This window comes from Arvicola amphibius, chromosome 13 (genome assembly GCF_903992535.2).
Source record: "Arvicola amphibius chromosome 13, mArvAmp1.2, whole genome shotgun sequence".
Classification (NCBI taxonomy): Eukaryota; Metazoa; Chordata; class Mammalia; order Rodentia; family Cricetidae; genus Arvicola; species Arvicola amphibius.
The window spans coordinates 57,597,955-57,606,559 of NC_052059.1; the positions used below are offsets into that span (position 1 = coordinate 57,597,955).

The 8,605-nt window shown below is 44.2% G+C and overlaps 1 non-coding gene across 1 annotated transcript; it reads right to left on the bottom strand.

Annotated features, from left to right (window-relative positions):
- Positions 1-1,454: 1,454 nt before the first annotated feature.
- LOC119800559 lies at positions 1,455-1,557 on the bottom strand. Its single transcript, XR_005283051.1, has one exon. It is a non-coding gene; the product is annotated as a U6 spliceosomal RNA (small nuclear RNA).
- Between the last annotated feature and the right edge of the window lie 7,048 nt (positions 1,558-8,605).

Genomic DNA, 8,605 nt, shown 5'->3' on the forward strand with positions numbered 1-8,605 from the left:
GTAAACATGCAGCATGCACCTAGTGCCAGTTTAATGCTGTTGTTATTCTTACATGCTGTGTTTCTGTGCGCCACCAGAGGGTGAGGCAGTAGGGAGAACATACCACCCAGCATGCCGTGGTGTCGAAATGCACCAGATGGCACTGGCTCATAACGTTTGCTCTTGCTACTTTGTCTCTGGAGGGGCGTGATATGAAAAGCATGAAATTCTCAAAGTAATAATAATAATATAAAGTACTGGCTATTTTCCATACACACACACCACACACCACACACACACACACACACACACACACACACACACATACATCCCAGAAAAGGTAGAATACCCAACTCTTTGCAGAAATGATTGGCTTTTCTTTCTTAAAAACTAAAAGGCGGTGGGATGGGAAGAGGCTTTGGAAGGTGCTCTCCTGGTCATCTTTTGTTTGGAGTGGTGAAGCTGAGGCTAAGAACCACTCTGACTTTCCTGGGCTGAGCAAGAGCCCTAACTATTCTGACTTCCAAACTGTGTAATTACTTTTCTTTCTTCCTTTTTAATTTTTATTTTATTTATATGTTTTTTTTTTTTTATTTTCAGAAGACTCCATTTAGGGGTACGTGAACAGATAACATAGCGGCCTTGGGGAAGAGTTGGGAGGCTTTTCTTGCACTCTCTTGCTTTTATGGTGTGTTAGTGAAGAGAACCAGGGTTGTATTACCTCTCCTTAAGACACTCGTCCTTATGTTGAGCTCAGAGGAGACCTAACCAAAACCTGGGGAAGTGATCGTACAAGGCCCAAGGACATCCCTGTGAGCCGTTCTGGCGGGAGCAGCAAAGTCTTTGTATCCACTAGGCTCTTTCTCATATCTCTGCAGAACTCTAACATGGTGGTCACCCTTGTCCCTTCTGCAGTTCCTTCTTTGGGGGAAAACCTCTGTTTGTCACCATCAGGATAAGTGGGTGTAAACAATAAGTAGGAAATGCAAGAACACCTCAAGCTTGAACTTGGCCAGCAGAGAGTGACTCCTCTTTCTAGACGTTGGTGTGCTTAAGAATCCATCTTACCCATGCTTGCAACCCTGAGGTTCTGCCTCTATGGCTGGGAGAAAAGCTCCAGTGTGTGCGCTTTAATAGCTGTTCTGGTGGTTGATGCCATTGGCCTGTGTCCTGCGCTGAAAAGCCTTGCCTTACAGAGTGGAGATTTTATCTCTTTACCTTTCTGTAGCCCCTCCATTTCAAAGCATCCATCTACCGCTGACTGCATCAGCTTTTCTGGGTGACTGGGTTTATTTACACTGAGTTAACATTAATTATCTCAAAAGGGCAGAGTCTATCCAAGCCCAGGCCATGAGCCTTCTCTGTTACGATGTGAGTGAAGAAAGGTGTGTTTGGGGTTGACCTTTCCCCCCTATTGTTTAAAAAATTTAAATTTATTTTTTATCAATAAATAAGAAATAAAAGTTGTATATATTAAAAATATGGACTGCTTCACAAACCTGCCCATCACCCTGTTCAGGAATTATGATCTTGTCTGTATTGTTCTAGTTTTAGTATATGTGCTGCTGAAGGAAGCGCTAGAGTAGTAGACTTTCAGTAGAAAATAGCCTATTGTCTGAAATTTTTCTCCATAATGCTTTCGTACTGTCCTTCTTGGTGGCACACCTCTTGAGTGCCAGGCATTCCTACCAGAGGGTGTGACTCTGATTGTAAGCACCCACACCTGCAGAGGCCGCTTACACCTGCTGCTTCTCTGTGGCGGGAAGACTTCATCATCACGAGAGAATAAAAACTCACCGCTCTGTTCTCATCCTGTCTCCTGGTGTCGGTGGCTGCATTTGTTGCAAAGGCCATCCTGACCTCCTAAGCTCTAGTCAGATGTTATTAAATTTGTCTCACCGATCCTGGCTACTGTTCTGACTGTGCTGGCATCAACTGTGATTATAGCTTCAAAGAGAAGATGAAGACATGATAGATTTCTTCAGACTTGCAGGAGAAGATCTTACAGAAACATGATGACTTAGTCAGCGTGATGTGGACATGTTACAACACGATCAGGCTCAGTACTTGTTTTCACAAGGCAAATGGGATTGTGTGAGTGTGCGTGCATGTGCGTGTGCATCTATGTGTGCTGCCAGCATTGAACCTAGTGCCTCTAGCATGCTGGAAAATGGAATTTTTAGCATTTTTCTCCCTTTTCCTTTTCTGGAGGTTTTCTTCTTATCTCCTCCCACCCCCCTCACTTTCATCTTAAAAGCAAATAAAACTCATACCTGAATTGACAAGACTTCTATAAACGCTCATTCCTGCATTCACTGGTCTGTTTCATCTTCATTAAAACATGTCCTACTAAGCCGGGCGGTGGTGGCGCACGCCTTTAATCCCAGCACTTGAGAGGCAGAGGCAGGCGGATCTCTGTGAGTTCGAGGCCAGCCTGGTCTACAAGAGCTAGTTCCAGGACAGGCTCTAAAAAAGCTTCAGAGAAACCCTGTCTCGAAAAATCAAAAAAAAAAAAAAAAAAAAAAAAAAAACATGTCCTACTAGTCCATTTCAACCCTGTAATGTTGACTGACAGCTGTCCTTGAGTCTCCAGCTCCCCTCAACCCACTTTCTCTCCAGTCATCTCTGTCATTTGTCTGCATGCTTTGTTTCAGCACTTGCGAGGCTCTCTCTTCCATCAGTCTTGGTTTCCTATGGGTTGACAGGTTTTTTTTTTTTTTTTTTTTTTTTTTGATGTTCCCGAAGACGGGTTTCATATTATGTCGACTCATACGCTTCCCATATGCTGTGATATGAATGTGAAATGTCCCTTCAGGCTTATGTGTTTGAATATTTGGTCCCCAGCTAGTGGCACTGTTTTAGTAGGCTATGGAACCTTTACGAATTAAGACCTGGCTAGAGAGGAAGTAGGACATTAGGGTTGGACTTACAGGTTAGTGCCTGCACATGGTTCTGGCCTGAGCCTCTCTCTGTTTGTTCCTGATATATCTACAAAAAGCATCTTTGAGATGCTATGGAGAAACTCTAGCTAAAAGGGACCTTCATCCCTTCACCACAGTCCGGGAAGAATTCTTTATATTACTCTTCTGTTTTTCTCCAATTCTCTTTCTTTGATGCTCTGTAGCTCCCTGTTACTTCTGCCAGCTCATTTTGGTGCAACAGTCCTGGCAATGGGACCAGGCACTGTCGTCCTGAATGAACTTTATGCTCACTTTCTCCCTCCTACGTTCTTCCCTATCCTTCAACCTTCCAGGGAAATCTCTCAGTTTCATTCTGTAAGCAAATCATCTGCTTCCAGCCCTTCATAATTATTTCCCAAGTCTCTTCAGGAATATAGGACAGCAATCACCTGATCCATCACAACTGATCAAGTTAAGACTCTCCCCCTGCTACATGACCAGAGGACCCCCCTCTTCAGTTGACTCAGATCAACCCCTTCTGAGAAAGACATCAGCAGAAAATAGCAATAACACCTCTGCCCTGCATTTTTATATCTTCTCAACACATGAGTGACGAAGATGCCCCCTTGCCATGAATAAACATGGTCCTGCCTAAGGTCTGACCAAACCTCTCTTTCTACCTTCTATTTGTCTCTCTGCAGCTGCCTTTCAATAATCTAACAGACCTCACTATGACTCATCCTGGGATTTCTTTCCAAGGTGCAAGTCAATGTCCCAGCTGAGTAGATCCAGCTCCAGTTCTGAGGTAGAGCTGGCAACATCAAGTTGTATTCCCTCCTGACTGGGCACAGTAGAGGGTGCCAACAACATGGCGTAGCGGGGCCAAGCCCATCTACCTGATAAGGATTCTAGGGACAAGCCCTGGGGTCTGTCCTTTAAAAATCATTGCTTCTATTTTTATTCCTCTCTTATTGTCTTAGAATTTTAATTAGCTAGCAAGTCACAAATGTCCTTCTGGAATTCCTTATGGACTGCTTTCATTGGTCTTTCCTCTGTCACCCAGTCCTCTACCTCATCTTCCTCTATTCCCTGCGTGTCCTTTCCTAGGGTCACCTCCCACTTTCATATCACTTGTGTTCTAGTACCTGCCCTTAAAGCGTGATGGTCTCCTTTCTTGTTTCATTTCCCCACTCATTCTCACATAAACACACACACACACACACACACACACACACACACACACACAGACACTTCTCTCTCTTTCTCTGTGTAGCATATATATATATATACATATACATATATGTATATATACATACATATATATGAGAGAGGACATGTGGTGTTGGTCTTCCGGAGCCTAGGTTATCACACTAAACAATATTTTCCAATTCTATCTGTCTTCCCACAAATGTTTATTTTTTAAGGTTAAATATAATTCTGTTGAGTGTTATGTACCACATTTGTGTTCTCTGGTCATCTCTTGATGACCATCCAGGCCGATTCCACTGCCTTGCTGTTATGAAGAAGGCAGCAATAAACATGGTGTGTGATCATCACTGTAGTAGGATCTAGGCCCGCCCCTTCTCTTTGTGTCTGTTGCTAGCAGCCCTTTTCTGACAGTCTTTCACTCACCTCTTCTTATGTGAGGTGACTTTCTATGCATCTTTGCTATGGCCCTTGATGAGCTGATGAGAATTTCCTTCTTGCAGGGCCTTTATTTCTGTCTCCGTTGGGCTTAGTGAGCAGACGCTGTACCCTCCCCCAGTGACAACCAGGTGGTTTTCTGGGCTCAGGCCATGAGTTTCAGCCTAAGGATACTTTCCCTAGAACTCTACTGTGGCCTTTGACCTTTCAGCTTGCCCCTGAAACACTACCTCTTTGTGACCGACAGGAAGTCTCCCTGATCACTCAGGAGACATTGTACCTCTTGCTGCCTGCACCACATCCTGTCCTTGATTGATAGCTTCCTGGTAAATATGGCTCTTCTTTCCAAAGCATCATTTCTCCCCTGGAGTGGCCAGCACCCTGGTAAGCATGGGGCGGTATGCCTCAGCAGGCACTTGCTTTGTTTAAAGGATGAAATTGAGACAAGAAACTTATCATTCATAAAAGGGGGTAACTCGAAGCCAGTACCACGAGGGGCAACGTTGGGCCACCTGGGGCCTTAGCTGGTCCCTTTGGCGGGTGAGAGACAGACAGATACGCCATGCAGAGAGAGCTGGGGTATAGAGTTTATTTAGTAAATTATGGAGAAGGATACAAGGAGGAGGGGGAGGGGAGAAGAGGAGAAGAGAGAGAGAGAGAGGTAGAAGCTGCCTTTCCAGAAAAGGTGGACAGAGAGAGTGAGCTGGAGAGGAGGATGGAGAACAGTTTGCGGCTGGAAGGGGGAGGGGAGGAAATTGGGAGTGGGCGTGGCTTGTCTCTTAAAGGGACAGGGTACCCAGGTGACAGACGAGGCCAGCAGATTACAACAGAAACTCCATTTTGTAAACACAATATATAAACAGCCATCACACAAAGAAACCCCAGTAAATTCTAGAGCTGAGATGCTGTGCTCCGCAGTAACTCCTTTACCTTCACAATAACTAGTGAGTTTGTGTGTGTGTGTGTGTGGGGGGGGTATATTCATTTTAAACAAGTAGGCTTTCCCCTTACATTTTCATTAGAATCTCTGCACTAAGACATGTCAGTGGGACATATATGTCAATATACGCCCAATATGTCAGTGTGATGATTAGCAAGTGGAATGGGGCCCTAAGAGGAAGGAACCTGTTGAGAGATTTGGTCTGAAATAGGAAAATTAAGTAGCATCCAAGAAACAACAAAGTCAAAAACAGAAAACAAGCTGCCGAGCAGGTCAAGCCCATCTGGCAGCAGGTCTGCCTAGTGGTTCAGAGAAAACAAGGGGCAGTTTGCTCTCCCTTTTCATTGTAAAGGGATAATTTTTTCCTTTTTTTTTTTTTTTTTTTTTTTTTTTTTTTTTTTTTTTTTTTTTTTTTTTTTTGCTTTTTGAGACAGGGTTTCTCTGTAGCTTTGGAGCCTATCCTGGAACTAGCTCTTGTAGACCAGGCTGGCCTCGAACTCACAAAGATCCACCTGCCTCTGCCTCCCGAGTGCTGGGATTAAAGGCATGCGCCACCACCGCCTGGCCCAAGGGATAATTTTTTAAAGGGTAAGATCATATAAAGTAAACAAGTATTAAAGGCTTTATTTAAGCTTGTAATTTGGGGATGGAACTAGGCAGTTATAGTTGTTCTAACTGGTTCAAAGGAGCCTGGAAGCCCAAGCTTATCTAGAATCCAGGAACGTCACCTGATCAAGCAGAGGAGGCAGAACTGGCATTTCCAGGGAGGGGAGTCTTTCCCAAGGACTGGGTCACTGCAGATCTACAGACAACAACTGCTTCACAAGGCTATTGTTCTTGCACCCTGCTGTAAAGCAGAACCCTTTTGTAGTCCCATCCCCAAGTCTCATTCACTGAGCCACTGACCTCTAGAGCTCAGTTTCCTTGATATGAGGCAAGTTTGATGAGGTTGATGGGGCCTATCGTAGGCATTAGATATTAATAACAAATATTGCCAGGCGGTCGTGGCGCACACCTTTAATCCCAGCACTCAGGAGGCAGAGGCAGGCGGATCTCTGAGTTTGAGGCCATTCTGGATCCCAGAGCGAGTTTCCAGGACATCCAGGGCTACACAGAGAAACCCTGTCTTGAAAAGCACAACAAAAAATATTGATTACTGTCATTGTCCTTTATTTGTTGTTGTTGGTGGTGTTTATTATGGTGTTTATTATTATATTTATTATAGTTTGCAGTGTTGGGCAATGGAAACCAGGGCTCTAAACATGACAGTGAACTGTTCTACCACTGAACTATATCCATGAGCATTTTTAAAAATAGTGAAATAGTGAAAATATTAGAGAAGGAAGGAATACATTGCTTACATCGCTCCTACACTGGTTGTAGGTAAAGGGTGGGGTGAGGCACAACAATGCAGCGGACAGAAGGGCCGCAAGGAGACGTCAGCCTTGCTTCTGGATTGGTTGTGCTTGTAAACGGGGTACAGAAGCACTGAGAAAAGGAATTGAGTTAAGATTTTAACATGCATTATAGACTGTGAATTGGTGTTTTGACAGCAGCCTGTAGTTCGGTAACAGACTGACCTCCCATTTCTCATCTGCTCTAGCCTCAAGATCTTGTAATTAAATTTAGGACATCTTAGAAATCTTATCATCGGCATCCCCGGGGGGATGGACCCTAGACCCTCTGTGGATAAAGGGAGACTACTGTACTTGCCTCAGTGGCTTCTTTTCCCTTCATCTTGATCATAATGTGGTCAGTTAGGATGATTTTGGTAGCCTTTTGTGGGCTGAGTTGAAACATCTACAGGTGCTCTCCGTTATAAAATCCTTATTGGAATCTATCTGATCAGTTGTAGCCCTGCCCCCACCAGGTGACTCCCATCTTGGCCCCACACCTTTCACCACCAGCCTAGGCTGAGCCAGAGCTATCTTGACTGAGTCCTAGTCCATCGAGATCCAGAGATTGTAATACAGCACCTGGATTGGGACCCACCTTTATGAGTCAGCTTCATTAGCCTGTTTTTATGGAAGTCCAACCCATCACACTATCTTAGAGACCTTAGGCTAAGATGCTTCCTGTTCCTCTAGCTCAGATAGTCTGGTTTCTTTTCTCCCAGGGCTTTCTGTCCCTACCCAGAATTCTCTCTGCTCCTGACAAGTGTCTACTTCTCATTTTCTTCTTCAGAAACACCCTATCTCCCCCCATCTCCCCATCCCAATACAATCTTGTGGTGTCATCTTAATTTCAAACATTTATTTCAGATTATTTTCTTTCTTTCTTTCTTTCTTTCTTTTTTTCTTTTTTCTTTTTTTTTTTTTTTTGGTTTTTCCAGGTAGGGTTTCTCTGTGTAGCTTTGTTGCCTGTCCTGGAACTTACTCAAACTCACAGAGATCCACCTGCCTCCCGAGTGCAGGGATTAAAAATACATGCCACTGCCCAGCTGACTATTTTCTTCTGTCCCATCACCAGAGCAGCAGCTTTCTCTCTGTCTTTCTCTGCTATTCCCTCCCTCTCTTCCTCCCTCCCTCCCTCTCTTCCTCCCTCCCTCCCTCTCTCCCTCCTTCTCTCCATGTGTGTGGTAGGGGTTGAGAACATTTCCTTTTCCCATCTGGAGTCTGAGTCTCACAACCCTGGGCGAGTGCTCTACCACTGAGCTACACTCCCAGTTCTGTTCTGTGTTCACCTTTGCTAAGAGAAGGTAAAGCCTCTTTTGAGACAGGCTTGATGGGTAGTACAGGTTTAATCACAACTACTTGGGAGGCTAAGGCAGAGAGGGATGCCAAGTTCAAAACCTTTCTAGACTACCAGGTGAGTTCAAGGCTAACCTAGGCAACTTGGCACAATTGTGTCTCAAATAAATAAATAAATAAATAAATATGATAGGGCTAGGTATGTAGCTTTTAATATAACTTATATTTGATACTTGCCAGAGCTTTCATATCGTAATAGGCAAGATATATGTACTGTTTATCATTGCCAGCGGTACTATGCATTGGTACAACTTATAGTATAAATTTGGCAATGTGCATCAAGAACTTTTGTAATGCTTTGGGGGAGATAGCTACGTCAGCAAAGTGTTTTCCTGGCAAGCATGAGGACCAGAGTTTAGCCCTCAAACATACTTAAAAATGCCAGGCATGGG